At 35.7% G+C, this 19,712-nt stretch overlaps 1 protein-coding gene and 1 pseudogene across 7 annotated transcripts in view; one reads left to right on the top strand and one right to left on the bottom strand.

The window, feature by feature from the left end:
• LOC138940761 (2-oxoadipate dehydrogenase complex component E1) overlaps positions 1-19,712 on the bottom strand; it is a 216,627-nt gene that overhangs the window by 98,653 nt on the left and 98,262 nt on the right. The window lies entirely within an intron of this gene.
• LOC138940791 (uncharacterized) lies at positions 6,151-7,451 on the top strand (annotated as a pseudogene).

The raw sequence follows: 19,712 nt of genomic DNA, 5'->3' as shown, positions 1-19,712 counted from the left end.
ATAGATGAATTGAACGTACATTTCATTTATATATTACAAACTGCGTTCAACGCAGAAAGCATTTTGCAACGCAGGATGGACTTTGACAGTAATCACTGCGCTTAACACAGAATACAAGTACATGCAGTCGTACGATCTATCTAAATCTTCATCGTATCCCACGTACTTTGATGTAAATAATTTGTACGAATGGGCAATGTGTCAACCTTTGCTCTATGCAGATTTTCGATGGATCGACGACGTATCCGATTTTGATACATCATCGATCGCACTCGATTCGCTATATCTTGAAATCGATCTCGAGTATCCGCGTGTTCACGATATGCACACCGACCTACTGTTTTGCCCGACACGCGATAACATCTGGAAAACGGCAGGATAAACTGCTCGCAACCTTATATGATAAGAAGCGTTATGTAATACTTTACCGTAATTTGCAGCAATGCACACAATACGGACTTCGCGTTACAAAAATACATCGAATATTACAGTTTTCGCAATCTCCATGGCTTCGCAGTTATATCGAACTCAATACACAATTTCAAACACTCGCGAAAAATATCTTTGAAAAAAGTTTATATAAATTAATGAATAATGCGTTATTTGGCAAAACGATGGAAAATGTGCGCACTCACGTTAATAATAAGCTCGTGACACATTGAGATGGAAGATATGGCGCAGAGGCGATGATCGCAAAACCAAATTTTCACAGTAAAAGCGTGTTTTCGGAGATTCTGATCGCCGTTGTATTGCGCAATCTCGAAGTTAAATTTAATAAACCAATCTACGTGGGTATATGTATACTCGACATATCCAAGACATGTTTGTACGAGTTTCACCATGATTATATGGTACCTATGTGTCGAGAGAAATGTAAAGTCATGTATACCGATACCGACAGTCTCATATATCACATCGAGTGTGAAGATGTATATGAGAATTTAAAGTGCAAAGTCGATAGGTTTGATACCAGCGATCATGCAGTGGACAATGTATACGGTATACTGGTCGCGAATAAAAAGATACCGAGTTTAAGGATGAAAATAATGGCGCCATCATGACGGAATTCGTCGGGCTTAGGGCAAAAATGTACGCGTTGCGAGTAGATGGTAAGAAGAATACGAAAAAGATAAAATGCATCAAGAGTAACGTCGTCGCGAGAAAAATAACGTTTGACGATTACACGAAAAAATTGAAATAATGCGTCAGCTGTCTTGTATAAGATCTAAATTACACGAAGTATACACTATTCGCGAGACAAAAATTGCTCTAAGTCCGTACGATGATAAGCGGTATATCGTACCCGAAACCACCGGCATGCTACCGTGGGGACATTACAAAATACCGTTGTAAATAAAAATCATGTATATTTATTGTAAATAAAAATTACGTATATTTATTGTAAATTAAAATTATATGTATATTTACTATAAATTATATGTATATTTTATAAGATGTACAATTTTGTTTATATTTGTAAAATATCTTTAATATTATGTATTATAGTTAACATAATTATAATATATTATTTTTATCTATTCAAGAATTGTGTGTAGCATCAAATCCCAGCCATTTCACGTAAACCTTGTCACCCTTCTTGCGTATCACCTTTTCCACGAGATGTACGTCGGATTTAGCAACATGATGTAACTCGTAATTCGTAAAATCCGCCGGCGACGGGATTTCCACGCGAATCTTCGAGTATATAGGTCACGGGATTAGTTTTCTGCACTTTAACGGTTTTAAACACTTTGGTCGACCAATTTGGCGTGTAACCTTTGCCAAACATGGTCTTGAATTTACTACGCGTACTGGATGGCCTACTTGCAATCTTGCCGGTGCCGCATCTTTACGTTGCTATATACCGTGTTTAAAAATTTGTCGGCGATCTCGGGGGTAACATCGGTCTCATACCGATAATGCGATGTTTTCGCGCATTGTACTCTCCAACGAGCCAGGATAATGATCCACTTGTAATTTCCATTAAGCGTAAACATTTTCCACATATTGCTTTTTAACGTTCGGTTGAATTATTCCACGACCGAGGCTTTAATATGGGATTAATATTGTATTTCTTTATGAGTTTCTGTATATTTGCGTTGTAAAATTCTTTTCCTCTGTCAGTTTGAAAATTTTTTGGGCATCTTTCATCGTCTCAAATTATCTTTGCGATAGCGTCAGCCGTCTCATTTCCACTCTTACTCTTGAGCGGTACAGCCCACGCATATTTGCTCAATACATCGATAATTGTGAGTATGTAATTGTAGCCTTTGTTGAATCGTGCATATGGATGCATCTTGACTACATCCGCCTGCCACAGATTATCGAATCCGCGTACTATGACACGTTTACGTGGGAAATTTTTTCTTGCTGGAGCGTGCAATTCCTCCACAAGCAGCTGTTTTTCAGAGGTCTTTCGCAGCATATTTGATCGAGGCATAACTCACAATAATGAGATAATTTCTCATTCCTTCTCATGTCCTTCATGTAAATGTATCCATTGTGTAGGCATCCAAATGTAAGCATTTCTATATCACATCCTTTCTACTTCAACTCGCGCTTGAACAATATTAACCTCTCTAGATTTATCAAGAAGTTCTCTTGCTAATCCTGCATTAGCTTCTTCCATTAAAACTAAAGGATGATATCTATTAATTATAGCACCTGCAATGTTATAAAACTCGCCCAAGTGATGAAGATGAGGCATTATAATTGTATGATCAAAAAACTTGAACATAGACTTGATATGTCCATTTCTAGTCAATTATATTAGTTCTCAAGAAGTTTTAGTAGAAAAAAGGTTCATCAAAAATATTTTGAAAACGTCTCGAATTTAGCTACACGAATATAATAAAAAATAGACATTTTTGTGGAAGATTTTTGTTCACGGAGCTTTTCAAGGTTATTCAAAATTCACAAATAATGTCACCAACTAACAGATTTTGTAAAACCCTACTATGTTTGTTTCAAACATTTTTCAAAAAAATCAATACCTTCCGAGATTTGACTATTCGGCAGCCCGAATTTTTCATGTTTGACTGGTTATAACTCGATAACTGTCCATTATTGAGCTTTGTGCCCATTACATCTTTTGTTCAGTAGGTCATAAGCTATAACATATGTAAAAACCAATTGATTTGTGCGGGACAGATTTTCCATATGATTAGTGCGGGGTTCTTTAACATCGTATACGTAATCCATATTGTTATTTTCAGGGTTGGGAAGTAACGCGTTACTTGTAACGCCGTTACCGTTACAGTTACTTTTTTTCGGTAACTGTAACGGTAATGGCGTTACAAATTTTATTTGTAACGGAAAAAGTAACTTCGTTACATTTTTCGGTAACGAGTAACGAATTTAACAGTTACTTTTATCGTTACTTTTTTCAAATTTTTTGATTTATTTAAGATATTATTCTTGCTATTGTGCGTGATAAAATTTTTATCTTAACCGTAAAGCCGTAAGCAAATCGACCAATTAGCATTCTTATTATGTTGTAAAAATGCTTGAATGTGATTGATCAACTTATGGCTCTTGCAGACCAGTGCGATGACGCGACGCGCGATATCCAATGAGAGCTTTATCTTTTCGGAAAAGCAGAGCTCTCATTTACTACCAGTTCTAAGTACCTTGCAACGAAAATTAGAAAATCTCAATAAATCTGACCTTATAGATTGCCATTCATTAGTTGAAGCTATTCAGCAAGGTTTAAATAAAAGGTAACTTATTAATTTGATTAATACATATGTTATTTAATTTTAAATAAGGATTTAATTGAAAAATATTATTTTATTTTAAACTATTGATTCAAAAGTATTAATTTCAATAAAACAAACAATGTCGCTTAATTTACTATATTTGATTTTAGATTTCTTACAATATTTGAAACAAAAGAATTAATAATAGCAGCATGTTTACATCCAAAATTTAAGTTAAACTGGTTAACCGGAGAAAAAAGAAAACGTGCTGAAAATTACTTGGAGGATTTATTGGGAATCTGATCAACTGAAAATTCTTCAAAAGCTGGAAAATCTGACGATCACGATGATTTTTTCATTTTTGAGCAAAAAACGGTGCAAAATGAATCTGAACAAGAAGAATTGCAACGGTTTTTAAAATCAAATAATTGTAATATAGAAATGTTAAACGACTATCCAAAACTTAAAAAACTTTTTATTAAATATAATACAGCTCTACCAAGCAGTGCATCTGTAGAAAGAATGTTTAGCATCGGTGGCTCTGTATTAACACCACAAAGAGGGCATTTAAATGATGATACTATGGAGCAACAAATTTTATTAAAAATTAATAAAGAATTTCGATAAAATTTAATCATTTATTTTGTAATAAACCTTGAATGAAATTTTGCTTACAATTTTTTAAAAGTTTTTCTTATGCCAAATAATTTATTAGTTTGTATTGTAAAAAAGTAACGGAAATTGTAACGACTCGTTACTTTTTAGTAACTGTAACGGTAACGAGTTACTTTTTAAAATTGGTAACGAGTAACGGTAACGAGTTACTTTTATAAAGTAACTTTCCCAACCCTGGTTATTTTTATCTTGACTCAGAATAGCTCTCACATATTTTTGCCCTAGTGGGCCCAACCGTGTGTGCAATGTATTTTGAGCCTTGGACGTTTATATTAGATGTTGAACCTACGTCACAAGCGTTTCAAGCGTGGTTTCAAAAATTTCTTTCACAGATGGAGACGGTTTTTTGTGCAATATTTGACTTGGTTGTACATCTTTTATTGGAGTAGAAATAACCACATTCGATAATTGTTTCATTCGCTTACGTTTTGATTGATTTGGAGTTATTAGCGAATTGTTTAATAATATATTTGACCGTGTTCGCTTTGTTCCATACTTTGACTCTGTTTTCAGATGCTTGTCTTCGAGCATACTCGATGGTTCGATTTTTGCCTTATTAGATTCCACATTGATTATATTTTCAAGAAGTTGTTTTAGAGGTTCGATAATTGGTTAAAGTGTATGCCAGTTTTTAAAGAACGATATTTTTTGCGGATTGATTCACTCGTTTTTACAATCTCTCTCGCAATCTTCTCACGATCGTCACTGTCAATTGTCATCGTCATATTGTGCTCGGTCGAAAAATTTTAGACGTTGCTCGATCGATGTATCAATAGCGACTAACCACTTTACGATATTGCAAAATTGTTTTCGATATTGTCTATTAGTCTGTAAACTGTCTGTATCAATCACTACAAATCCATACTTGTGTTGCCAACATTTCTGACAGAATGCGCAAAAATCGTCGTAAGACATGTATCAGTATTTACCTGATCGTTGTATACATGTTTTAAGTTTGTACCATCTTGTTTAAATAAAATCAATAAATTTGCATTGTCCCATATGAGATACTTGGGTATCTTGGCATACGTTTGACAAAGATAGAAACAGTCGACGTTCGAGTGTCGACCCATTGCAAAGTTACTTTCTTATCGTATCTTGCTTATCGCACGCAATGTCGCCAAAGATAAAAATGGAATTCGGAAGCGCCTCGCTCGCGGTGGGATAACGTCACTATAATTAGGGAATGTAAATTAACCAATTTCATTGATTGGTAATTTTCCAAGTGTCGATATTTTGGTTCTTGAAGCGATTTCGAGTATACGTACACATTCTCGAAACGTACACCGGTGTGGACTTTCTATCAAACTTATCAACTCGTTAAGGCTCGTACACACTTGCAACAAAACATCGTAACTGCAAGGCCGTCGCGTAACACCGACGCAATGTATGGACGATACCCCGTAACTTCGCACTATTTAAGCGCAACATAAATGTTCGCGGTGGAGTTAAGGGCCTTGCACAATGCTAGGCAACAGGCAATAGAAACAGGGAACAGAAATAAAGAATAAGAAATTATCGTCTCCGGTGCACAATGACGCGATAGCAACAAGAAACAACCAATCAGAAGTTTCAAATTTTGTCGGCTGCTTGTATTCATGTTCATAGCTGATCCACGTAAACATAACCCAAAAGTGAAATATTTCCAAATTTTTCTGTATTTTGAATTCATGCTGCGAATTAAATATTAGTATGTATATATAAATATAATTCTGTATTGTATATGGTTTTATTAGTATATAATATTTTCATTAACACTCTTTTTAGGTTTTTTGCTATGGATGACGAAAGCATGTTATTTCTCTGCGCAATGCAAGTAGCTAGTTTAGCATTGTATACTGCATGGAAGGCGGAAAAATCCAAGCGCTGGAGGAATAGGCAATGATGGGTCCGTCCCATCAATACTCGACATGCACAGTATGGTGACTTCGCAACTTTGTTTGCAGAGTTGAAAGAAGATGAAGATGATGTTTTTTCGATATACAAGTATGGATGTGCCGACATTTTACAAATTACTGCGATTAGTAGGTCCGTTCTTGCAGAAAACAAGTATCAGAACTCTAATATGTCCAGAACAATGTCTCGCAATAACTCTGAGGTAAAGATATATATGTTTTAAAATAATACATATATATTTCATGAACGGAGTTTTTGAAAATTAATCAATTAACTTTGTTGCAGATATTTAGCAACAGAAGATCAGATGTTATCTATGGCTTTAGCATACAGAGTAGGAGAGTCCATCGCTCTTATGATTGTTAAGGAAACATGCTCTGTTATAGCAGATGTTCTGATGCCAATTTATATGAAACATCCCACAGAAGAAGAATGGACAAGAATCAGCAGTAATTTTTTAGAATTATGGAATTTGCCAAATTGTGTTGGAGCAATCAATGGCAAGCACATAAAGATCCAGGCACCTCCAAACTCTGGCTCAATGTATTTTAATTATAAGAAGACTTTCAGTCTTGTGCTAATGGCTGCTTGTGATGCTCAATATAAGTTTATGCTGTTGGTGTGTATGGCAGTGAAAGTGATGGTGGAATCCTCTCCAGATCAAACTTCGGACAATCTCTACGGAGGTACGCTCAATATACCTGGACGCACTGCTTGTCTATCAGGAAGTGACAAGGAAGTATCCTATTATTTTTTTGGAGATGAAGCATTTCAAATGTCTGCACACATGATGCGACCTTATCCAGGGAGATCTTTAAATGAGCAAAAGAAGATTTTTAATTATCGACTATCCCGGGCCAGAAGGACCATTGAAAATACATTTAGAATCTTTGCAGTCAGATGGAGGATATTTCGAAGAACAATATATGCTAACCCAGATGTTGCTAACCGATTGGGGCTGGCAACAATGTGCTTGCATAATTTTTTAAAAACTAAAAATGATGAGAAAGCCCCGCTGCAGCAAAGATGTTGTCCTCCTCAATTTGCAGACAGAGAAATAGAAAGAGATTTAATAGAAGGAGAGTGGAGACAACAGTTACAAGATAACCATATAAGACCTATAGGAAAGCAGGAGCACATCGAACTATTAGAGAACAGCTATTACATTTTCGTAAGAAGTGAAATGCTGCTCAGCAAGTGCGTGTCCCATCGATGCAAATAAGTAGTAATCGGATGAAGCCAAGTCTGGTGAGTAAGCCGCATGCGAAAGTATTTCCCAACTAAACGCCTCAATCGTTCCTTGACCGGTTTTGCTGTGTGTGATGGTGCATTATCATGAAGCAAAATCACTTTGTGTTGCCTTTTTTGATATTCTGGTCGTTTTTCACGCAAAGCTTGATTCAAATCGATCATTTGTTGTCGGTAGCGTTCAGTATTAACGGTTTCGCCAGGTTTTAGCAGCAATTCGCTGTCTTCAAACTTTTTCGGTGGTCTTCCACGTTCTTCGTTTCTCACGTCAAAATCGCCACTTTTGAATTTTTTAAACCACTCAAAGCACTGTGATTTACCAAGAGCATGCTCACCGTAAGCTTCGACAAGCATTCGATGCGATTCTGCAGCAGTTTTCTTCAAATGGTAACAGAAAATCAATGCTGTCCGCAAATCGTAGTTTCCAGACACAAAATTCGACATGTTCAACGCTATTAAAAACTATGTTGTTGTATGAAACTTGTATTGTTGTGAGTTGAAAATCTTTATCAGATGTCAAAACGAGAAAATGGCGCCAATGACGCGGTTTGACGGTAACTACATTGACAGCTAGGGCCATCTATGGATGGAGGGTGGTTGGGATGGGATTGGTGTTGGGGAAGGGGGGTAGGGAGGGGGGTTAAGGGGAGGGGGGAAGGGATAAGGGGTTTAGGATAGGGCTAAGGAGAAGGTAGGATACGGAGGATGATACGCTAGCATGCGTGTGTTGTTGGAATTTTGGCGGGGATAGTAGAGCGTAAGCACATCTCCCCGCCAAAAATTCGGACACTTCGAGGCAGAAGCCTCGACCCCGGGGGGGGGGGTTTAGCGGGTATTCCCCGGCTTTCAGCTGGGGCGAGTCCCACATAACCCCGTCCACTGAAATGTGGACGGGATATGCGTAAACGCATTTCCCCTCCCTGCGACGAAGCTAAAAAAAAAGGGGGGGGGCATCTATGGGCAAATTCCGGTTTCATATTTATATACCTGGTATACACCCTCCACCAATAACTAGGTTTGTCATTATTTGTGTTTTCGTAGTATTCATCTTTAGTCCTATATTCTGCAAGGCTATGTTAAATCTTCCCAGCATTTTAGTGGCTTTATTTATGCAGTCGGTTATTAGGAGTGAATCCTGATTGCGCACATTACCGATCGGATACCACAATATTTACCGATCGGACACAGACCCGATCGGAAACATGTCCGATTGGACACAGTCTCAATTGAACACAGTTCCGATCGGACACATATTGTTGCAATCGGACACAGTCCCAATCGGACACAAGCTTGATCAGACACAGATCCAATCGGACACAGGCCCGATCGGACACAAACTTGATTGGACACAGACTTTATCGGAGACAGTTGAACGAACATAAACCTTGTTGGAAATATTAAGTTTCAGTGAAATACATATTGGGTTAAACTTTGGGTAATTGTGCTCGGTTTTAGCAAAAAAATCGGTTTCAGTAATTTAATTAAAGACGGGGTAATTATTTGGAATAAGGCTTTTTCTGAATTTTTACAAATATGATCAGTTCTCTCGGTAAAACTCTTTGTTGTGACTCCAACAGTGAGAATCAGTCGGGGGAGCCCGTCCCCCATCATCTCCACTCCCCAAGAATTACCAAAGCAAAGCAAGGTCCATCCTACCATCGTTATGTGGATGGGAAAGTGTATGTGTGGAAGCAGTGGGTTCCGCTTCTCTTACGGGGGCCTCCATTTCCGGAAGATACAACCCAAACCTATTTCTGATTTAAAACTAAAATTTGGTTTGGGTTAGGTTATATTTCCCGGAAGTAGAGCTCCCCCTTAGGGGGGGGGGCCGAAACTCACAACGTCTACGCATACGCTTTCCCATCCACACAACAATTGTGGGGTAGACCTCGCTTTATTTTGTAAAGTATATGCTGATCGAGAGATCCGATCATATTTGTCAAAATTTAGAAAATTACTCTAAAACTAAATATTTCCAACAAAATTTATGTTCGATCGGGACATGTGTCCGATCCATAATGTGCGCAATCGGGTCGATCCCATTAGGATTATCCGATAGCGTCAGTGTCCAATTGAGTTGTGTCCCATCGGATCTGTGTCCGATCGACAAATATTGTTGTATCCGATCGGTAATGTGCGCAATCGGGACGATCCCATTAGGACTAACTATGTCATCCGCGAATCTTAAATGGCATAAGTTTTCACTGTTTACATTTAGGCTCATATCCTCCCACTCGATCTATTTGCACATGTATTGAAGTATAGTGGTAAATAGTTTCGGGGAAATGGTATCGCCTTAACGAACGCCTCTTCCTATTCGGAAATTGTTAGTGTTTTCGCGCAGCCTGACGCGTGTTGCAACGTTTTGATATATGTGTTTGATTAGCATGATCTAACGGTGATCTATTCTACAATCTATTAGCGCTTCTAACATTTTCTGTTGGCTTATAATATCAAAGACTTTTTCGTAATCCACAAACACCAAGACTAAAGATTTGTTGTACTCCATTATTTTTCCTATTTGGCTTTTCAGAATCTGAAGATGGTCGTTTGTGGCGTAATTTGATCAAAAGCCAGCCTGTTCGCATGGTTGGTACAGATCTAATTTGGAGCTTATTCTATTTGTAATGATCTTCGTGAACAGTTTGTAAATATGGGAAAGTAGACTATTGAAGAAAGTAGAGTATTGATTGCAGTATCCATCGTATCCATGTATGACCGTCCCCGCGACGATTTCGATCGCGCGATTGATCCCGCTGCTCGCGCGGCAGCGCGGATTGAAAATTTTTGCGAAACATCGATCGAGATCCAAGATATTCCTCTCGTGTGATGTTCAGCGATGAATCGCTATTTACACAGGAAGGAATTTTTAATGCGCATAATATGCACTTTTGGAGCGAGGAAAATCCCAGAGTTACGCGATTTCGAAATTTTCAAACTTGTAGGAAGATTAACGTGTGGGCTGGAATAATGGGCACTGAAATACTTGGTCCAGTTATTCTTTCAGATACTTTAACTGGAAGAACTTACGTCGACTTTTTAACAGAAAATCTTCCAGATTTTCTAGAAGATGTGCCATTATTTGAAAGAAACGAGATTGTCTTTCAACAAGACGGTGCTGGGCCACACAACGCCAGGACCGTTACAAATTATTTAAACGAGCATTTTCCCGGACGCTGGATGGATCGGTACGGCCCGATATGTTGGCCCGCAAGATCTCCGGATCTCAAACTTCTGGATTTCTTCTTATGGGGATATTGTAAGGAAGTAATTTATAAAACGCTTCCCGAAAATACCGAAGAACTTGAAACAAGATTACAACATGCTATTTGGGATATCGACGAAGAAGTAATGGAGAACGTCCAAAGAAATTTATTAAAACGCATGAGAGCTTGCATTAGGATGGATGGCGGGCATTTCGAACATCTGCTCTAAAATTTAATTTTAATTGATCCGCTCTTTTCAGAGCGACCAATACATTTTAACGTTGCAACATCTGATTTGAGCAGAATAAAAAAATATTTTCCCAAGTGTAATTTATTAATTACATTATTCTTGCGATCTTGCGATTGACTGAAACTTTCGCATTGTGAATGCAATAATTTCGAAAACGTAATAACGTATAATACATGCTTTTTAAAATAATAATTATTTATTATAATTAGAAATAGTTATTAATTATGATAAACAATTAATTTTTTTAAGTACGTCATTACACGTTTCATGTTTTCTACCGCATTCGTAATGCGAAGGTTTTAGAAAATCGTTCGTCTTATCTCGCGTCAATCACGCGCCAAGTGCCACACGCACGTCGCAACTTGCACGATACATGTCGCGTTTCTCGCATCGCTAGGCAACGTAACAATGTGATCGTGCAGTTTCCGCGGTACGTCGCTAAATAATAATCGTGCAACAGTTAACGACAATACGTAACATGAAGATTCGCTACGCTGTGAGTGAGCAGGTGAGTGAGTGAGTGCGTGAATAAGTGAGCGAATGAGAGAGTGTATGAGTGTTGTGCAAAAAAGAGAAAGAGAGCAAGAAAAAAAGTGTATGCGTACGTGCGCGTGTGTGTATAAAAACGTCTCTCTCTTATTCTCTCCTTCCCTTCCCCTCTCTCCTTCCCTTCCCCTCTCTCTCTCTCTCTCTCTCTTTATCTCTCTCCTCTCTCTTTCTCTCTATTTGTCTCTTTCTTCCTTTTACGCACACACTCCGTCATACACACATCGCGTATAGCAATCAGCTGATTGCAGCGTTCGACGAGCGGCGATCCGGAACAACTTTCGCTAAAGTGACGTTATTTTAAATACGTATTCCTGACGTAATTCTAAAACATTTTCTTCTTTACCAAAATTTTATTTAAGGCATAATTTTATGTTATAAGGTAAAATAGTTAGCGACTCATGCGGTGGTAATCACGCATCGGACGGTCAGCTGCGGCGCGTTGCGCCGCTCCTGCCTGCCTTCTATACTCGATGCGTGATTTGCTATTTTTGCTTATAACTCAAAAATTGCGCTTCAATTCAAATTTTGGTAAAGGAAAAATCGTCTTAGAATCGTATGAGGAATACGTCATTTTAAGGATGGAAGGTTGTTCTGAAACACCCTGTATATCCTTATTTTCTTCAGATATTTTCCGCCTAAGCACTTTCAGACTCTTGTTGCTTTCTATTACATTTCTGTGTTAAATTTTCGTACATCGATTTTTACAGACTTGAAGATTTTTTTGTTTAGTTTCCTCAAAGCTGTGATATTTTTTCCATACTTATCTTCTCTCTTCCATAAGTTTTTTGATGTTTGCACTTAGCTTCTCCTCTTTTTTACTGTTTTTTAGACAATGTTTTTCTTCTGCCTTCTTTATTGCATCTATTATTGTTGTGTTTAGTTCTTCTATGTCTACATCTTTCTTTTTTAAGACTCGTGTTAAGTTTTCTTCGATTTTATTTTGGTATAGTTCCAGATTTTCGGGAGATGTCCATCTATTAGATCTTGTTTTTGATATTAGTTTCTTTCTTTCTCTTTTAATGTTTATAGCCTTGTTTATAAATAGTTTTGTCTGTATTATTTTCTTATATATACTGCTATATCCGTCCGCTATATATGTGGAATAAATTAGTTTGCGCTTTTCTATACTTTAAATCCTTCCACGATCGCGTCTACTTCCATGCTTGTTGAATGGCAATCTCTGCTCCCATTTATAACTTGCAGATTTTTTTAAGTTTCTCTACTTTTACACAAACCGCACAATATTTATTTTTTACAGGCATGTAGAGCACTTTGCTTGTTTGCGTACCACATATTGTACCTACACCTGATAAAGAATCATAAGTCCTATTTTGTATGATCTTTTCATCCATCTTCCGTCACCTATTATTGCTATATGCGCTATTCTATTTATTACTTCATTGCGTTGTAATGCCAACTTATGTTATTTTCTTATTTCAGACAGCACTTTCGGCATTTGAAAAAGATTTGATATTTCAGTCCGTGCGCACGTGGACCAATAAATATCAAGTCGCAAAAACTGCATTATATTCTGCGTGGTTGTCAAATTTTTCATGCAATTGTTCAAAAAAGTACACTAAATCTGCAATACATTTTTCTGGGATACTACCACTGTTTACACGGCATGCATCTACATTTCTATTTATTATTATAGAGTCCTTCAGTCTCACTGTCATTTTCCAATATTTTTTCTAATTTATTATCATTTAATATGTGTGTGATTTTTTTCCTCGTCAGTACTTATTTCAATACCCATTGCAGTTAATTCGTCATACATACCCAGCAAGCAAAATGATGCAAACTTTGCACAAAGTTTGCAACAAACCCGAGCATGTCTTTACAGCAAAATTGTAACAAGGTGTGTCCGGATAAAGCTTAGCTTTTGCTGGCAAGGCTTGTCGCAATAGTGTGATGCACATTTTACGCAAATAATAGAGCAAACCTTGCCGTGCACGGTATGACAGCAAATTTGTGGCAAGAAAAGGACAAACCTTGCTGTGCACGGGATGATAGCAAATTTGTGGCAAGAATAGAGCAAACCTTGCCGTGCACGGGATGACAGCAAATTTGTGACAAGGATAGGGCAAACCTTGCCGTGTACGGCATGATAGCAAATTTGTGATAATTCTCTGTATAGGATGATTCAGAAACTCTGCGACAAACTCTGAGGAACGATAAATCTCGCAGAGAGGAATATTTTTTGTGAAGCAACCCATCATGTTTTCTGACGCGTCGTTTAAGAATATGCGACCGAGCAGACAAGAGTTTTAGGTGGCATTTATTATAATTATGAGATGATGATAATATATGAATAATTGAAAATGAATTCATAAAAAAAATATAATGAATATATGAATTTTATATATATATATATATATATATATATATATATATATATATATATATATATTTACATTTTAAGTAAACAATAAACGAATGATTTAAACTTTTTTAGACATTTATCTGTCCGATTTAAGAGAGACAATCAGTCTAATATCTTAATTCCCTATATTTGGGATTGTATCAGTAATTGAACTGATAGAAATAATTATATTTTTACTCTTCTGTCAGTTGCTTTTTGCAACCTTTATATACTTCTCATGACTAAAAATCAAATACGAGATGGATGCATATAGCGCGTCGCATAACGATGAATAAACGAACTATCGGCTGAATACTATATTTTTGTAAAGTTTGTAATAAAGTAAAGTTGTAAATTTGCTGTCATGCCATGCATGGCAAGGTTTGCTCTATTATTTGCGTGAATTTTGCATCTCGTTGTGCTAGAGTATACTTTGTTCTATTCTTTTCGTAAATATGTTATCATATTGTGTACAATAAGGTTTGCTCTGTTCTTGTCGTAAATTTACTATTATAGCGTGTATAACAAAATTTGCTATTAATTGATGTAAAGTTCGTGTTACACCGTGAATAGCATCATACGTGTTCTTTGCGTAAAATTTACGAGCAAGCCTTTTTCTATTATTTACAGCATCGCGAGACAAAAAATTTTGCCGTCAATTTGCTTCAAACTTTTTGACAAACCGAAACAAGACAAATGTTTGCTAGACAATTGTTGTCAAAATTAAAGCACACCTTGTCGCAAAGCTTTGGCAAAACGTGATTTTAACATTCTTGGCTATCTGGGTAATGACTTTCTGAAAAGCTCGCTCATTTTTATCTACCTGCATTATGCTTTTATGTATATCAGCATTTGTATTATTCTGTAATATTTCATCACTGATATTTTTATCTTCCGTTATTACATTTTTGTTTAAAATATCTATTTCTTTCAATTTCTGTTATCTCCTATAAATAAATAGGTTAATGTGGACTGGGGGGATTTAAGACGGTAGGAGACAACGAACCAAGCTCCATCTCTTCCGTAGCAGCGGCGCTGTTGTATCTGTGTAGGGCATTTATATACTTTTCCCGAAAAATAATTGTTAGAAAACAATATTTGCGGACCTGAAAAAATATACGAGATACAAGTGGCTGAATCGGGAATCGAACCCGAGTCTTTCGCTTTCCAGGCAACTGCTCTTATCACTGAGCTATTCAGATCTCACACCTTATATCACTTTTAGCACAGTTATACAACTCCAGAGCGATATTGGAATTTCGCTCAATGGATGTAGTGCCGACCGCCACGAAGAGAAAACGTGCCCGACACGTTTTCAGAGCGAAAGTCATATGGTCCAGCTGTACAGATCGCTCACGAGGAAATGTGAAACCTCTAATGGATGACCCTCCTCGAGTAGTCCATCCTAAATTACTATGCCTAAGCAGCTCCCTCTTCTGCTCTCAATTAATAATACGATCTTCCACCATCACCATATGATGGATCTAGTGGCAGATTACCAGCATTTACGCTGACACACACACACACACACACACGTAAATATATATATATATGTATATATATAATACATATGTGTATATATAAATTTTATTTCAACGATATATTTTTCGGTGTAATAATCTTCCGCGTTTTTCATGCAACTTTGTTCGTATGGCCGGGCTTTGCTTTTTATTAACGATTCATACTGGATGCCGTGTATATAGCAAAATATATATATATACAATATATACTCACTCAATATCGAGTTGCTCGAAAACGCGACAAAGAGGTGAAAGGAGGAAAAAGAAGGAGAGAGAAATAGATATAGCAAGAAAAAGGAGAAAGCAAGAAAAAGCGATGAAGAAAGAACAAGCTGCTAATGTAAAGTGCTGTTAGTGTACTCTAGGATAGTAGAAATGTACAAGATATATATATATATATATATATATATATATATATATATATATATATATATATATGTACAAAATGTATTATACTAAATGGTTGACAATGATGATATTTACATAGAAATTTCTACATTGAGACATTGCATCATAATATCTGCATTCATAGTACACGTAGAGAAATAATAACGATGTTTTCATTATATAATTGAGATCCAAGCTATCGATTAAGCTTAGAGAGAATTCGATCAATTCAGCTGTTATTCAGATCTAAGATACTTTCAATTGTCAAACTTACATACAGATACTCGATGCCTCGCTCTGACTTGGCGCAAGATATTACCGTATTTCTTTATTCGTATTAATTTGTTGTCTATAGTTATTGCAAAGTAAATGCATGGGCAGGAGAGGATCTCCGCCCCATTCCCTGCATTCATACTCCTAAAAAACTAACCTAACTCAAACCAATTTCTATTTTTTAAATAAAAATTAGGCTTGGATTAGGTTAGTTTTGAGGGGGGGAGGGAATAGAAGTGTGGGGGAAGGTACTCCGCCCTTTCTCCTTTCTTCCATTTACATAAATACTTAAATATACAACTAATATAAAGTTCATAACTTTTTTTTTAATCGAAGAAAAGTTTAGATTATTACATTAAATACTTGTTCTTATTGTACAATTTAATTATAAATAACGTTTTTAAACAATGAGCGACAGCTAAAATCTCTTGGATGTTATTCAGGGTCAGGACCTAGACAATATAGTCAAGGTTAAGATTATTAGAGGTGGATCCCCTAATATGCATATTTACCAATTATAAAACACAAATATGAATGTAAGGCTCTTAAGAATAAAATCAATAAAGTCGATATAAAATGGCAAAACGAGCCATGCGCGGTATCAAGAGCGCAAATATTTATTATAAAGAACAATACCACTAAAATTTAAACTCGCGAGAGGCGGACGTTTCGGGTCTTTTTTTGGCCATCCTCAGCGCACGAAATTAATAAAATTAAAATTAAGTATAAGCGTGTAATTGAGTCTTAGACGGTTAGCAGGCGTATACAAACGATAAAACTGGTAGTAGATAGCGCAGATCTTTTCACAGTAAAGGCAAAAAAGTATTCTCCGTAAGGCATCCCTATCGTTACGAGGATTAACAAATCCTCGATTCTTTGGAAATTAAATTCAACATGACGATACGTTAATTTTAATTATGTATATAAAATAAGCGGAGCGGTTTATATCCGAAAATGACGCGAGAGAAGGGCGTCGAAAATTACAGTTGTAAAACTTACATATAAAAAAATAACGCTCTGGTCGACAATAAATAATGGAGATGTAAAATCGGAAAGAACTTGACTTACTAACTATCGCCGGAACAATAAGTATAAATTATTGTTAAACGAAAAAGGTGAAATAATAAAAACAAACGTTGCTGATACAGATAAACAACGGCGCAAACAATTAAATTTAAGAAGGTTGTCCAGGTGAAATTTAAAAATACCATAATAATATAAATGCCAAAGTAGCATGAGATAAATGCATCATAACTAATTTTGAAGCTATTGTCAGATCCGATAATATAACATATAAATATAGAAAAACAATATAAAAATAATATAATATACAATATATAATATACAATATACAAAGTCGGTTGTCGGTAAAGATAAAAAAAGTCGTCAAGTACGGTAAAATTTAAAAAAGAGCTAATAATGTGAGTACAGATGAAATATTTTATAAATGATGAATTTATGGAAATTGTCAAGTCGGTTAGCATAAATATATATATGGAGAAATAATAAATAAAATAAAACAAAACACGATGTACAAACGTTGTCGATAAAGGTAAACAACGGTGCAAACAGTTACATTTAAAAATTGTCACGTACGGTAAAATTAAAATAAGAAATAACCTTATAAATTACGATGAAACATGAAATAAATATATAATAAATAATGAATATAAAAGATGTCAGGTATGGTAAAATAAAAAAATAAATTTGGGGAAATAAAAATAAAATAAAATGAACAACATACGAATAAAATAAATTACGGTAGATATGCATAAAAGGTCAAGTCTCACTGATTTAATTGTTACTTAGATATGTTGTAGTAGGGAGTGTTCTGAGTAATTCCCCGCAAGAATCAAGTGGCGGTCGATATTGGTTCAGGAGATATTACGGTTGTCAGACTGATATTAGATTCAAATTTTTTCACTTTTAATGGAGTAATTTACCAACAAACATTCGATACTCCTATGGGATTTTTATTGTTTCTTATTATCGCGGACATAGTCTTTCAAGACCTAGAAACTAGCTCGAGTCCTTGAAATTTACTCCCTCATTTTTTGTTAGATATATGGATGACATTGCATTGGCTGCTCCATCTATCCTTCTCAATCACATTCTAGACATTTTTCACACATTCCATCCATGTTTACAATTTACAATTGAGATTGGAGAGGAAAATAGATTTAATTTTTTTAATGTAACCATGATTCTAAACAATAATTATTTAACTTTTGATTGGTACTACAAACCTACCTTTTCAGGGAGATATTTACATTTCATATCACCCTCTTTATCAAAAGAGAGTATATTACCTTATTGTCATCGGTTCAATTGACAGAGTGATTCCCATAGTTGTCATATCCCATATTCCACCTAAAAAATTTTGAATTGGTCATTGGGATCTTGATGGATAATGGTTACTCTCTTATGTGAGTTTGTTTTCGATGTATTACGTGAACGCCTTAAAACTCTTTTTTACAATGTTAACTCCACTTTTGATAACAATAAACATAGAGAAGAATCTGAGAAAGTTTCTTATTTTACAATACCTTTTGTTCCTTTAATTTCTCAACAATCCCAAAACATAACCAAAGACTTAAATGTAAAACTCTCATACCGCCGTCTTAATAAAATGAATAAATTTATTAAAGTGCATAAAAACTCCTGCCCACAATCGGCTTGTAACAATGTTGTCTATAAAATTAACTGTGATAATTGTGATGCGTCTTACATTGAGTAGACAAAAAGACAACTACATACTAGAATAGCGGAACATAGAAATCATATCCGTAGAATTACCAATCGTTCTGTTATAACCAATCACAAAAACACTTTTAATCATGATTTCAAGTGGGACAAAATAGAAATATTAGATAACGAACCACATTTACATAAGCGATTGATTTCCAAAGTTTTACACATAAAGAGACAAAAAGATAGTTTCAATCTACAAACAGACATCGAATGTCTTCTGGAGACATATTTGACGGTACTTGACAAACTTTCCAAAATTTAATTTTTCATCGTATTATATTTTGTTCGCATATTGTAATTTGTATTATATTTTGTTCGCATATTCGTATGTTGTTCATTTTATTTTATTTATATTATTTCTACAAATTAATTTTTTTATTTTATCACTCTTGACATCTTTTATATTTATTACTTATTATATAGGGGAAAGTTGAATAAAACTGGGTAGGCGGGTCAAAGTACCCCTGTTTTTTCGTAATAAATGCTGCTATCTATGGCTAACTTGTGTTATTAGTTGTAGATTGGCGTCATCATTATTTTAAAACAAACTGTGCCCTGTGCACACGATATTTCTTTTTTAATAGAAGTTTAAAGTTTTTAGCCCAAAAAAGATTGATACCCAGGCAAAAATCGAGTTGTCGTGCATTTTTTCTATATAGAGCATCTGTTTCAGTAAGTGCAGCATTGGATTCTGTACATATTAGAGAGTTATCATATTAGTTTTGATAGGCACTTTGTATGCCGGAATATACAACCGCCGTATTTGTTACTTTCCTTGTGTTGGGACAAAACCGGGTATTTACACATCTCATATAATGAAAAGAGAAAGAACTGTTATCTTGACTTTGTGTTTCTACAAAAAGCAGTTGGAAACGAAAACTAACGCCCAGAAAAAAA

Source organism: Polyergus mexicanus, unplaced genomic scaffold, assembly GCF_030449975.1.
Source record: "Polyergus mexicanus isolate NDT 795.1 unplaced genomic scaffold, iyPolMexi1.0 SCAF_17, whole genome shotgun sequence".
Lineage (NCBI taxonomy): Eukaryota > Metazoa > Arthropoda > Insecta > Hymenoptera > Formicidae > Polyergus > Polyergus mexicanus.
The sequence above is the reverse complement of the archived record's forward strand: the minus strand, read 5'-3'. Positions and strand labels throughout refer to the sequence as shown.